A 14,779-nucleotide genomic window follows, 5' to 3' on the forward strand; every position below is an offset into this window, starting at 1 on the left:
GCTCGTGAAGTAAGCACGAGTGATTGCAAGCCCGCCAAAGATACCCTCGCGCGCATGATGCTCCTGTATGAAGCTTATCAATGTCGGCTGTTTAAGTTTGAAGCTTATCAATGTCGGCTGTATCCGTTTGTTGTTCTACTGGAACTCAAGTAGCCAATAGCTTGTCATGCCAGAGTCCTGCTGGAGCGACAGACAGGAGAAGCCAACACCGCCAAGCCTCAAACACGTGCAGCATGCTTGCAATGGTACTTTTGGCAGGCATTTAGTCGTTCGGTGCTCGTGAAGTAAGCACGAGCGATTGCAAGCCCGCCAAAGATACCCTCGCGCGCATGATGCTCCTGTTTGAAGCTTATCAATGTCGGCTGTTTAAGTTTGAAGCTTATCAATGTCGGCTGTATCCGTTTGTTGTTCTACCGGAACTCAAGTAGCCAATAGCTTGTCATGCCAGAGTCCTGTTGGAGCGACAGACAGGAAAAGCCAACACCGACAAGCCTCAAACACGTGCAGCATGCTTGCGATGGTACTTTTGGCAGGCATTTAGTCGTTCGGTGCTCGTGAAGTATGCACGAGCGATTGCAAGCCCGCCAAAGATACTCTCGCGTGCGTGATGCTCCTGTATGAAGCTTATCAATGTCGGTTGTTTCTGTTTGTCGTTCTACTGGAACTCAAGTAGCCAATAGCTTGTCATGCCAGAGTCCTGTTGGAGCGACAGACAGGAGAAGCCAACACCGACAAGCCTCAAACACGTGCAGCATGCTTGCGATGGTACTTTTGGCAGGCATTTAGTCGTTCGGTGCTCGTGAAGCAAGCACGAGCGATTGCAAGCCCGCCAAAGATACTCTCGCGTGCGTGATGCTCCTGTATGAAGCTTATCAATGTCGGCTGTTTAAGTTTGAAGCTTATCAATGTCGGCTGTATCCGTTTGTTGTTCTACTGGAACTCAAGTAGCCAATAGCTTGTCATGCCAGAGTCCTGTTGGAGCGACAGACAGGAGAAGCCAACACCGACAAGCCTCAAACACGTGCAGCATGCTTGCGATGGTACTTTTGGCAGGCATTTAGTCGTTCGGTGCTCGTGAAGTAAGCACGAGTGATTGCAAACCCGCCAAAGATACCCTCGCGTGTATGATGCTTCTGTTTGAGGCTTGTCAGTGTTTGTATTTTCCGTTTTTCGCTTTAGTATGACTCAGGCATTACAGTCTGTGTGGAAAGCGACACTCTTTATAAACAACCTGCCTTGTGGCCCAGAAGTAGGGGCTCCATTCCGGTTTGTAGTCTGGGCGTTGGTTGAGGCTCCTTTGGTCCTGGGACATATCAGGGTTCTGCCAAATAATAATTACAGTGCATACAAAGTATGGAAAAATCCACAATGCCCTTCATTATCTATAACATTTTGTGCCTACCGTCTTCGGCCGATCTGGCCATCGAGAAAACTCAGGAACTTGAAGAGCACCCATGTGGAAGGCTGGGCATCGTCCCTGCCAGCTCCACTCTTGCCTTTGGCTGCCCTTGTTTCTTTGACGTAGCGGTCGCGGATGGCTTTCCACCTCCTTTTACATTCAAGTATTTCCAAACCTGAAATCAGAAGCCTCATCAGGATGGTACAAACAAATAACAATAATCGTGATCTATGATCAAATGCTATGAATAAATGAACAATATTGGCTGCGGCTTTATGAGTTGGAATTGCTAAGTCGCACTGCTCATACATGGCACAAAAGACATGGTGTTTGCTCCAGAAGTACCTGCGGAAACGTCTCGAGCATCTTCAAAGCATGTTTGTTTGATACATATGTATGCTTCGAAGATGTCTGAACTCACTTTTTGAGTGACCACTATGACCGTCATGGAAGGAAGAGCCTCAGACAGTGTCCCGAAGAACTGTCTCTTGACCAATCAGTGGATTAGCGCCGACACACAAAAAAACAGACTCCAGCCCCATCAATAAACCTGGAGGTACAAATGCAGTCTCGATTTTAACCGATTAATGAATGCTGCATCAGATGTAACGTAGTAATAATTCACAATTTTTTTGTTTAAGTCATGTATCGGCTGTAAAGCCGTAAAGTTTTTCATAACTTTGAAAAAGGTATTTCCCAGTTAAGTGTAGGATGCCATGTGTACCTGTTCTTAAGCTCAGTGTGAGTAATCGGTCATGTATGCAGCACATTATGAATGAAAGAAATTGACAAGTGACAGGTAGGAGTAAACTGTCGTTAGTACATGCTTAGGCTGGTGCGCTGGGAAAGTGGCAAGCTTGTGCTTGCCTTCGATTAAAAAATAGATTGCCCTGTGATGAGCTTTATCATATCCATATATGCAGTACAGCTCATTGAGCTGTAGCTTAAGCAAGCCGTAATAGTGCAATCTTTGTAAATAGCCCTCAGAGAACGTTCTCTGAATGTAGTGATGATGTACCCACGCCACGTTCCGAGGAGATTGAAAGGATGTTTCTGCATAAATTTGCAACATTTCAAGAAAGTTGCAGAAGCTCTTTGGATGTTGTAAGATTAGGATATTTGGATGTTGATTGAATGCCCTGGTAATGTTCTATATCGTTCTCAGAACGTTCTAAGAATATCCCTTCGAAAACATTCCCCGAATGTAGCGATAAGTGCCTGCGCCACTTTCTGACAACGTTGATAGAATGTTCTTAGGTAAATTTGGAACTATCCAAGAATGTTGCCTATGTTCTTTTAAACATTCCCGGAATGTTTTTAGAACGTTCTCGTGCTACGAGGGTAACTTTAATTTTTATTTCGGGTTCCGTCGGACGTAACGCTAGATCGCAGAATAAAGGCGCTATTCGCACCGCGACAAGGCAAACCTGACAGTGCAAATTACGGCCTCGAAAAGTCGCGATCAATGAAAACTCGTAAAAGTAATCGTTGAACAAATGAGTCTTACCCATTTTCTGTGCGATAGTTGTCCAGGCGTTTTCCCGCCGAACGCTGTCCCGGTAATCGGCCCGGCGAGTGTCATAGAGCCAAAGGAACTTCTCAACCAGAATTATTAAGCTTTCCTGGTCGCTAACTGAAGGTTCCCCTGACTCCACTGCCTGCTGGTTCACACACACCGCCACCGACGTCGCCATGCTACAACGTTCCGCAAACCGCCGCAAAACAAACGAAATAAAAGCCCGTGGACCTTCCGTTCGTCAAGCCTCGCTCAGCGCTGCTCGAGTCCTCGAGCCAGTCGGCGGGTTCTCGGGCTCTTGCGCATGCGCCCGACCCTTCTCGTTTCTCGGCTTCTGATTGGTCGAACGCACCGCAACGCTTCAAAAAGTTGAACGAGTCTCTACTCTCTTGCGTCGCGCTACAAAGCGTTGCGGGTAGGCGCGCATCGCATCGCAAGCGACCGCTCCTGGCCGCAAGGACGCCGCAACGCACTCAAACGCGTTCAAACGCGAATGTGCGTATGGGCCTTGAGGGGCCCGTTCCCGGCTTGAGCGGCGTCGCCGTCGGTGCCGGCGTAACCAAGGTCACGTGACCCCCCCCCCGAGGTCACGTGACCCCCCGCCCCCCGAGGTCACGTGACACCCCCCGAAGTCACGTGACCACCCCCCGAGGTCACGTGACCACCCCCCAGGGTTACGTGACCCCCCGCCGAGGTCACGTGACCTCCCCGATGACGTCATCGCCACTGATGACGTCACCGGCATCCGCATCGTCATCATCACGGATGACGTCATCAGTGACGTCACTGATGACCTCACCGGCATCCGCATCGTCATCGTCATCATCACTGATGGCGTCATCACTGACGTCACTGATGACGTCACCGGCATCCGCATCGTCATCATCACGGATGACGTCATCAGTGACGTCACTGATGACGTCACCGACATCCGCATCGTCATCATCGCTGATGACGTCATCCGAGTCCGCTTCGTCATCGTCACTGATGACGTCATCAGTGACGTCACTGACGACATCATCGGCATCGTCACGTGACCCCCTCAAGGTCACTTCACCTCCCCAGTACCCTTCCCTCCTCCTCCTCAAGAGCTGCGCTCTAATTCGGTGTTACAGGGAGTTGTAAACGGCTTTCTCTTTTTTAGGTTCCAAAAATATGAAAATCAGTCATTTAATTTCGACGCAGGAGTAGAACAAAATCTACATTAGCGTACATATAACGTCGTGTTCATACGACTCAACATCCCTTTGTTTACATCTCACATATATTTTTACTGAATCCGAATGTTTAAGTACAACAGTAAAGAGTTGAGCTTGTTGGTACATACCTGTAAATAGATCAGCTTGAAATTTAGAACTATACTGTACTTTCTTGTCCTTTATTCATGTTAAAGTAAAATTCTAAAGTTCAAGCTGATCTAGTTACACGGTATAAAATGTTATCGCGAAGTGTGATAGGTCGCCTAAAATACCCTTGATTGGCACAACTTTGCGTCGCAGTATCAAAAGTAAAATTGTGATTGTGTCCTTGAACTAAGGAATTAATTACATCACATAAAATTATGATATGAGCACCTTGGTGGCCATATATATCATGAAATATGGTTTACAAAATACGCTTCACAATATATATGTATATTGTCACGAATGAAGGTGACGAAAAGCCGAACAGTGAACTGAAAATAAAGATTTAATGGGCGAACTTGTGCCAACCAAAAATAAATAACGAAAGAGCGTCGAGGTAGCGAAAAGCGGGCGGCGGTTCGGCGGCACTACGGAGCGCTAGCGAAACTGGGACTGACACGACAAGGTCGCGGGCAGCTGCTTATCTACCGTGCGTCACTATCTCGACAGTTCGGCAAAGAAGGTTCGAGCGTCGCGCGCTCGGGGCGAGGATGAACTGGCACTTTCGAGAATAACAAAGCAGAGGGAAAGTTACGTCTGCTGCGAGGATGACCGGGAATCTTCTAGAAGACCGTGACCAAGCGTTGCCTTCTCGGCTCTGCGGGCGGCATTATCCCCCCCTTTAAAAGTGCATCGCCCCGATGCAAAACGAAAGGAAAACGGAAATGGCTAAAACAATTACGGCGAGACAAAACAAACATGCAGTGTCACAATCCTAACGCGCGTAGAACGGCTTGAGTCGAACTACGTGGACGACCTCGGGTCGTGGCTGGCGGCGTCCTGATGGGCGAGTTCCGTCGGGGAGCACCTCGTAGTTCAAGTCCCCAAGGCGGCGAATAACCTTGTAGGGTCCAAAGCAGCGTTTTAACAGTTTCTCACTAAGGCCGCGGTGACGAATGGGCATCCACACCCACACCCTGTCTCCGGGCTGGAACTCCCCGTCTCGGCAACGAAAGTTGTACCGGCCAGCTTTGACACGTTGCTGATCTTTTATGCGAAGGCGGGCTAGCTGGCGTACTTCTGCTCGTTGGGTGACCAACTAAGCATCGTCGGTGCCATCATTTGTCGGTGCCGTCGTTCGTCGGTGCCGTCGTTCGTCGGTGCCGTCGTTCGTCGGTGCCGTCGTTCGTCGGTGCCGTCGTTCGTCGGTGCCGTCGTTCGTCGGTGCCGTCGTTCGTCGGTGCCGTCGTTCGTCGGTGCCGTCGTTCGTCGGTGCCGTCGTTCGTCGGTGCCGTCGTTCGTCGGTGCCGTCGTTCGTCGGGTCGTGAGGCATCACGGCGTCGAGCATCGTCGTCACCTTTCAGCCGTGCACCAACTGAAAAGGTGTAATCCCAGTGGTTCCTTGAACCGCCGTGTTGTACACAAACGTGATGTAGGGCACCACCTCATCCCACGCCTTGTGTTCCACGTCCACATACATCGAGATCATGTCGGCGATGGTCTTGTTTAGTCTCACCGTCAGCCCGTCAATCTGCAGGTGGTATGCCGTGGTCCGGCGGTGGTCGAGGTCTGCGACGACTGGGGGTCCATCGTTGACCTCGTTGGTTGCTTGATCTTGGTTGGCAGAAATCCGAGTTCCGGGTTAGCTCTTGGTTGCGGCGACTTTATCGGGTCTTGCTTGTGTCTTCGTTGGGTCTTCGTGGGCTTGGTGTTGGACTTGCACTGCGGGCCCTCGGAGGAGTACGGTGCAGGGACATGCGTTACCCCGCACCTCCACCAGAAATGTCACGAATGAAGGTGACGAAAAGCCGAACAGTGAACTGAAAATAAAGATTTAATGGGCGAACTTGTGCCAACCAAAAATAAATAACGAAAGAGCGTCGAGGTAGCAGAAAAGCGGGCTGCGGTTCGGCGGCACTACGGAGCGCTAGCGAAACTGGGACTGACACGACAAGGTCGCGGGCAGCTGCTTATCTACCGTGCGTCACTATCTCGACAGTTCGGCAAAGAAGGTTCGAGCGTCGCGCGCTCGGGGCGAGGATGAACTGGCACTTTCGAGAATAACAAAGCCGAGGGAAAGTTACGTCTGCTGCGAGGATGACCGGGAATCTTCTAGAAGACCGTGACCAAGCGTTGCCTTCTCGGCTCTGCGGGCGGCAATATGATGACGACACAACTGAGCTAAAAGCAATGAAATTTTCAAAATGTCACAGAAGATTTAAGATAATTCTTTTCACAGTCTAAAAAAAGCATGTGCGTCTACTTTCCCGCACAGCACTCGGAGAGCCAATCAGCGCAACTTATGGAGGCAGCTGAGCGAATGACGATGCCTAAACATATGTTTAGACCAAAAAACACAGTCTGAGTTGTGACATTAAGCAATGTAAAACGTCACGCTTGCATTGCTTAATGTCACAACTCAGACTGCGTTTTTTGGTCTAAAGATATCCCTCGGCACCGTCATTCGCTGAGCTGCTTCCGTACGTTACGCTGATTGGCTCTCCGAGTGTTGTGCGGGAAAGTAGACACACAGACTTTTTTTAGACTGCAGTCTACTTTTATAGAAACAGAGTGGCAAATCAAAATGCTTGTTGTTCTAATCAAATATTGTTTACGCTCTGCACCATATGCATGCGACTAATCATGCAGCAGTGAGTAATCGCAATTGCTCACTTTAACCTATGCGCACCTTCGCACTCAGATCGAATCTGGCCCAAAATAGCGCTTGCCCAGGTGAACATTTTCTTATACAGGATAAGCTGGCGTAGCCTGGCTGTTGAGGTTTGTTCTTGACAAGATGCCGGTCAATTTAATTTGCAAATGAGCAGCACCCTTGCTAATTGATTGTTTCAATGCGATAGTGTTGAGGAGCTAATGTCGCAGAAAAAAACGATGTCTGTGGCATGACTGGAAAATCCTGATTGGTCGATAGGGTCATGACGTCAGAGCTACATGCCCTCACGGAAGAATTTCAAAAAACCCACAATGCTCACGTGAAACGTGACATCACACTTGAAATGAGAATGATTAAAACAGGACATGGTAATGCGATTTAAAGTTCACTGTATGTCTCGAAAGATTTCACTTTTTAAAGTAATCCCTTTGCCTCAAAGAAAAATAATTAAAACTTTTAGGCGGGATTTGAACCCACAACCTCTCGGTATCGAGTCAGACGCTTTTGACTAGGCCACGCGAGTCACGTTTGCGCGGCAAATGAGAATGCGGTGCAAACGAGGCCTGTTAACGCTATCGCGTTCCACTTTTAAAGGCGAAGGTTAAACGTCCTCCAAGTTTTTTTTTTTGTTAAGTGAAACGAAGCAGTATTTCACGTTCTACTCGACATGTCAGCTACTTAATTGGACACTTTCTGACGGTTTGCGTGTCTAATCGTCATAGTTCCGCCGCGCGACCCTGTTTACTTTGTTTGTGTCCAGCCCACAGACACATAAAAGTTATGTTAACCACATAAAAGAGTCAATAACAGACTTCTACGAGTTTGAGAAGTTATATGTGTGAGGAACACATAGTTCTTTAAATTAGCGTCAAAATCAGAAATATGTATAAGGCTGTCCCATATCACTTACAACGTGCCTGTCGAGGATAAAAACGCCGGAAAAGATGGGCAGAACACCTTTAAGATAATTTGGGAGGCATTGCTTTAGGGTCGTCGGCCCTTTATTTATGTTGTCAAATGTTCAGTTAGTAATTAAATATACTTTTTATAATGATCAATATATTTTACTTTTAAAGTTCACATAACCGCATGAGAGTGACCCGGAAGGGCGATACTCGAAACTTCGCGTGCTGTGGAGTCTGCGTAAAAGTGTTTTTTCTGTTTGTCTGATTTGCAGTGGGAAACATCGGGTTGCAGGGTGCGCCAATAAGGACTCTGTGCTCACATAATAAATTGAAAGTCAAATACGCGAAATGTTAAAAAAGAGAGATGGTTCATGTTATTTTTCTAAATAACCTTTTACAGAAGGCCTTACTGCAAAAAGAGATGCGTAAAAAGGGCGAAGGACAAAGATTCTTAAAATCTCAGTATAAATCACATCTTATCAGCTTGCATGAGCTCGAAACTTCGCGAAATACTGCCTCGGGAGGCAACTGTTATACTAGGTTTTACCTGCACTTGTTTTAGGCCCTCACTTTACAACATGCTGCTTGAATAGTCATGCGCTCTAACATTTCTCTAGGCTGCCGTATATCATCGTGAGACTGCTATAAATACTGCACAACTTTACAATTAGGATATCTATTGCTAGGGTTGCGAACATCACATTTCACCAGAAAGCTAAACTGTTTAGCATGGTATGCACGTGACGTCATCACGACCAACTCTATAATGGGCGACCAGCTCACCTTCTCTTGCCCCTGCGCGCCACTTTTTGTTTTGCTTGTTTAGCTCTTTTTAGTTCGCCTAGTTCCCGCCGCTCCCGCTGGCGCTGCTTAGAATCTCCACTTTCCCCGCTGCTTAGTACGCTCGGGAAGCCTGGGGAGGCTAGTACAAGTTGTCTTTTGGCACGTGCACACGTGGACGCGTGGTTTTTCTGGTTGTAAATTAGCTCAACGTTAATGGTAAAGTGGAACTCAACGACGGGCTGTGATGGTCCTTTGCTGTGTGCCGCTGTGCAAGTCGAGCACGCGGACTTTGACGGGGGTCGCTTTCCACGAGTTCCCGATTACGGAGGTCCGGAACGACTGGCTGAAGAAAATCTCTTGCCAAGCAGAAGGCGAATCAGTTACCCACCAAACCATGTAGCATGAAGAGAAAATAGCTTCTCTTCATGCCCATAACACAAAATAAGTCGGGGTACATATAAGTATACAACGTCATCCTTTACACGCCGTGTTGCCAATGTTGGACGCTGTATATAACCTTCCTCATTTTGAGCGTTTAAATATGCAGTGATGCTGATACACCTACGTATCGGATCAGCCGTTATTCATCGGAAGGAATGATGTTCACGTGTTAATGTTGCGAGCTCGCGAATTTCAGATGACGGGGAACTTGCTGACAGGGTGTATATTTTAATTATGAGCATGTTAGATGTCGTTTGTTTATCTGATACTGTTTACTGTATTCGTTACTGTTTTCGATTTAGTGCGTCACTAATAAAGAAATTAGTTGTCTGTGTCCTAGTGAAAATGAAAGAATAATAGTAAATATACAGCTTGTCTCTATCTCTCCTATTTTAACCATTGTTATGAGTCTGCCTATTTTAATGGTCTATTTTAAACATTTTTACGCTTTTGCCTTTCCTACAGCCTTATTTCAAGAGATTGAGTATACGTTTTTTTCATGTATACAAGTTCATTACTGGCCTGGCAAAATAATTTATGAGTGCAGAAGAGCCATACCCTAAAACCGAAACTGATATCTTTTTATTGAAATTTTGAGTATTTCTGGGTGTGCATTCTTTACAAAAGGTATCAAACTGAAGCCGGTCGTATTAAGTGAGAAAACACACTGTACGTCTGGCCGCGCTATAGGACTGGAAGCTATACTGATAAGCAATCACTCCCATTGCTCTGGCTTCACATAAATTAGCTTTTCTCAAAGGGGAAAAAATAAATAACTTAATTAATAGACTGGAATAGAAAGCGCTGTCGCTTTACTCTGTTTACAGAACATGTCAAGAAAGCTATGCCGTTATCGACAGAAAAGGTTACAATCAAACTCATGGGTTTTATCAACACAATCGCCGCCCGTCGCTTATGACCGCGCGCGCATTTGGAGATAGACGGCGGCGCCTGGCGGATTTCGCTGTCCCCAGCCGTGGTCACGTGGTATTTTCCGGTACGTGCGCTTCATAGAGAGGGGAGAGCTGACCTGGTCGCCCTTTATAGAGTTGGTCGTGGACGTCATCACACTTTAGGCTGGTGTTCATTGTGTTTTCTTCTTGCTGAGAAAATCAAATTCGATGGTGCAAAATGCACGCTGCGGGAGGTTCAAGCTCAGTGAAAGCCAAGGATCTGAAAGGCGCGTATTATTATTCTTAGTGCATCGTCGTGAGGAACGACGCGAGCGTCTGGCACGACAAAAACATGCTTTTTGGCAAGAGCGTTTTTGCGAACAGAGTAGTTCCGGGGCCACTCTATTTGGTCTGCGCCAAAGATGCGGGGAAGAGGAACCTTTACAAAGTATGTTTTTAAAACTAACCCCCCTCCCCCCCCCCCCCCCCCACACACACACACACTTCTTTTTACAGCGCCCCGCAGGGGGCACCCGTGAAAGCAGGTGTTTGGAGAGCGGCGTCTCCACGGACCCCGAGCCCCGCAGGGGGCGCCTGCGCCTTAGGTGCTAGGTGCTTGGTGAGTAGCGACACCACGGACCCCAGCCACATTGGCTACATTACGGACCCCGAGTAAAAAGTGGGTAAGACCCACCCACGTCTGGCTGTGCGTGGCGAGCCCGTGTTCAGGGAAAAGGGCATCCTGGTGGTTGAGCCGAGCCCGGGGTAGGTTTGGACCCTTCGGGGCCCCCCGGGCGAGGCAACACACCACTTTGGCACCTGCTTCCTGTAGACGGGTGTCCTGGTAAGGCCCGGCCAGGATGATCCAGTCAGTCGCCTTTTCTCCTACTATCCCCTCTCTTCTTTTACTTATAAATCTCTCTCTTTTCTTCACCCCACCTTCCTTACGCCCTTTTTATCTCCTTTGGCGGCAAGGGCCAACCTTGTGTGATAACGAATTATCTAAATTCTAACCACGCTTGGGTATAGCACCCGGGCAAGTGCTAATGGCTTAACGGTACCAGCAAAGCCCTATTTGTTATATGCTGTTGACCATTCCCTTTGTTGGACTCGGTGTTGGGTGGCACACCATGGGTGCTGAATTTTTTTTCCCATTCGTATGGGTTCCAAAGCAAAATCTTTTCTAGATCGGCCCTTGAAAAGGGGTCGGACCGAAGAAACATAAAAAAAAGCAAGCCCTACAGTTCCAGTTATTACCTTTCCAAAGTTTCTGGTAATGCACTCGGAGAACGACAACCAACCACTCTCAAAGCTTTCACCTTTTTTAGCTGCAAAGACCCTAGAGAACGTGATAGGAAAGGACTTCAAAGCGAAAAAACTTCCCTCTGGCGACCTCCTTGTAGAAGTCACTACTGCGAAGCAGAGTACGGCACTTCTGGCTCTCAACGAAGTAAGAGAATACAAAGTATCTGTGACCCCACACCGTTCACTCAACCGCACGCAGGGCGTCATCTCCGAAGATGACCTTCTCGAAATTCCCACCGACGACATCGTTGAGGGACTTTCAGGTCAGGGTGTCATTTCTGTGCGACGTATTACCCTCCGGCGTGATGGTAAAGAGCGACCCACAAAACATTTAGTATTAACCTTCGACTCGACTACGCTTCGTCAAACAGTCAAGGCCGGGTATTTAAACTGTAGGGTTCGGCCCTACATCCCAAATCCAAGGCGTTGCTTCTGTTGCCAACGCTTTGGACACGGAACAGACTCTTGCAGGGGAAAGGCTACCTGTGCCAAGTGTGCAAGTACTGGCCACCCCACCGATAACTGTGGTAACAACACTGCTATTTGTGTCAACTGTCAGGGACCTCACCCGGCATACTCTCGCAGCTGTCCTGTGTGGAAAAGAAAGAAGGAAATTCTTTCCCTGAAAGTCAAAGACAATATTTCCTACACAGAACCAAGAAAACGACACTCATTTTTATCTCGAGGTTCGTTCGCCGAGGCCGCGCGCAGGGGACCTGCGCGGTCAACGGTGTCAGCAGGAACACAGATGTCGACGGACGACCTGTGTGTCCTCCCCAAGTCCCCCTCAACCTCACCTGGAGTGGTACACGCCACTCCCCTCACTAACCAAAGGGAGGATCCTGGTCCGCTAGGGTCCACCCAAGCGCAGAGGTCTGGACCCCCTGCGCCCGCTAAAACTCAGCTGCCTCGAGGTCGGGGAATTCCCCCTCGCACCTCTGAAGGCGCCCGGAAACTCGGTGAGCCGTCGGGGTCGCAGGCCCGTAAGGATCAGCCTACGGCAACCCCCGGTGAACCAATGGACGAGAGTGGGTCGAAGTCCACGAGGACAGACTCCACTCAAGTTCAGAGTCCCTACTTTCGGCCTCCGGTGGTACCACCGGCAGGCCGAAAGATACGGCTAAAAAGAAAAATGCTCCCCGCGTCAAAATAGATTTTAAGGTCTAGTGAAACATATACTCTTAAGATATATATATATATATTTTTTTTTCCTGTTTGTGAGATGGCAGAAACAGTTCTCCAGTGGAACTGCAGAGGCTTACTCTAGCAAAAATTCTAATAAAAATTTCTAATAGCCTATCGGTTTATTGACACTTTGTATTAGTCTATTAGTTGTATTAGCCTATTAGTTGTATTAGTCTATTAGTTGTATTAGCCTATTAGTTGTATTAGTCTATTAGTTGTATTAGCCTATTAGTTGTATTAGTCTATTAGTTGTATTAGCCTATTAGTTGTATTAGTCTATTAGTTGTATTAGTCTATTAGTTGTATTGGTGTAGCCTATTAGTTTTAGTTATATCGGCATGCTATTTACCTACTGCATTACATGTCTTGCCAAGTGAGAGTACACGGTGTAGCTTATTTAAGATAATGCAGTTTATTCTCGCATTCATACAAATTTTACATTCACGCAAACCTCTCAATTTAAATCAGCAATTTTCCTAGCCAGAAGCTTGTTCATCCCTGCCTTGCGAACCTTGCGTGTTTTCTCGGCAGTGCAGGTTGTGTCCACATAGTGCCCAAAGAAGCCTGAAAGAGATAAGGAATTTGCAGTTGAAAGTGACAGTAGACATAATTTGTATGAGGGCCGAAATGCTATCACAAGGTGGTCGAAGCCAGAGGGACACAAACTGTTTGGGCCTCCGACCACAAAAAGCAATTTAGCATTATCCGGTAAGCCTCTTTCGAACCATTTCTGGGCTAGTTTTGGAAGCTCTCTCAGGCCCCGCAACCTCCACTTTGTGCACCTGAGTAAGGAGTGCTGGCAAAACAATCCGAGAAGCAGCTCGCATTCGGATCACTTGACGCAAGAAACCACCGCTTAATTGGCTGACAAGCGCCGTTCGTTGTTCGGCAACGGTTTGGGTTCTGTGATTAATAGCAGAAAAACTGATTATTCTATTTTAATATCAAAATCGGTGGCGCAGGATTATAATGTTTAGATTCTCGGGATGCTAGAGCCTCTAGAATAATGCATGACCAAAAGTGGACTATCTCAGAAACCTCTTTAATGCCCCTTTAGGGGAAACTCGCAGCGCTGAACCGTTTATATTTGCAAATAACTATAACTTTTTTTTTTAAATACTATTCAATTAAGATGACAAATTGAGAGCAATATTGAATGTTTTATCAGAAATTATAATTTTTGAGCATCCCTACTCGACATCAACTAATTATATTTTAGGCTGAAATAGGTAGAATTGGGCCTCCGACCACTTTACTCCTATTTCAAGGAAAATGTTTGTATGAACTATTTTTAGTTCTCTTTCCATGTTACACTATTTACGGCTTGACACAGATTTACAGGGGAGACTGCTACGGCAGGTAGTTAAAAAAACTTGATACATAAAAGTTTCGGGAACCGCATGCACATTTCAAAAGAAATACCTCCGGACCATCATCCCTAAGAGGTGTTTTATGTTTTTTCCACTCTTTTTGCCACCAAATCTCTAGCAACCTCACAGGGTCGCTGAGAAAAATGCACGTCGTAACCGCAAACGGAACAGGCATTCTATAGATGCTACAAATGCACCGCACACTAAAAGAGAAGAGGTATATATATATATATATATATATATATATATATATATATATATAACTAAATTTCATGCTTTGATACTTACCATACATCTTCATGATTTGGGCTCGAAAATAGCCAGATTGGTGTCCTTCCACCACACGTCGTACCAACGGTTGGCATTGAAGTCCGTAAGTCCAACTGCGCTCAAATTCTGTATATCGTTACACGGAATAACGACGTTTGCGTCGCCGTCCTAAAACCGGACGTACACATGCATGCTACCGCACAAGTAGACAGGATACAATTATTCCGACACACGTGTACTTGTTCAACGTTCTTTTGTTGGGGGCATTAAGGACTGCTGTCAATTCGAAGTTTTGAAGGACGTGCAGTATGCTGCCGCTGCGGCGCCACCAGTGCGACAACTACCATCACGTGAATTCATGTGTTGGTACGAAATAATCTTAAAATACAATTTGTATTATAATAGTTATTAACAAAATTTGCTAATGTTTCAAATGCCGCCCTGCAGCCGCAAGAACGAACGCCAGCAGCTACGCACCAAGTGCAAAGGTGACAGGGAAATAGTCAATGAAATCCATTCTGGTAGCCACTTCTATCCATAGCCATAGCCATAGATCTTTCAACAAGAAAAATGGCGGACGATTCAGGCGGTTCCGCGGCGGTTTACTCCTCGGATGTCTCGTTCACGCCAAAATGCTTGCTCATGCAAACGAGAAAAGTGCTTGGAGCTTGGCGCCAAATACTGAGGAACAACAG

Source organism: Ixodes scapularis, unplaced genomic scaffold, assembly GCF_016920785.2.
Source record: "Ixodes scapularis isolate PalLabHiFi unplaced genomic scaffold, ASM1692078v2 PGA_scaffold39__5_contigs__length_11793443, whole genome shotgun sequence".
NCBI classification, from domain to species: Eukaryota; Metazoa; Arthropoda; class Arachnida; order Ixodida; family Ixodidae; genus Ixodes; species Ixodes scapularis.